Source organism: Cyprinus carpio, chromosome B4 (genome assembly GCF_018340385.1).
Source record: "Cyprinus carpio isolate SPL01 chromosome B4, ASM1834038v1, whole genome shotgun sequence".
Taxonomy (NCBI): Eukaryota; Metazoa; Chordata; class Actinopteri; order Cypriniformes; family Cyprinidae; genus Cyprinus; species Cyprinus carpio.
This window is the reverse complement of record NC_056600.1, coordinates 13,932,866-13,933,084: the sequence shown is the minus strand read 5'-3', so window position 1 is coordinate 13,933,084 and position 219 is coordinate 13,932,866.

Sequence of the window (219 nt, the reverse complement as noted above, 5' to 3'; positions counted from 1 at the left end):
TGAGAAGAGGGCAATGGTTGGTAAAAAAGTAATCTTGTAAATGTTTTTCAAATGAAAAAAAAAAATTAAAAAATTAAATATTGATGTCTACCTTTCTTGAAGAATTCTCTGTCATCTGAAATGAAAACAGTTGTGTCNCAAAAGATTTGGCTCAGTAAAGAAACACCATAAACCAGCACAAAATCCATATAAAGTCCATATGACTGCAGTATTTCAATG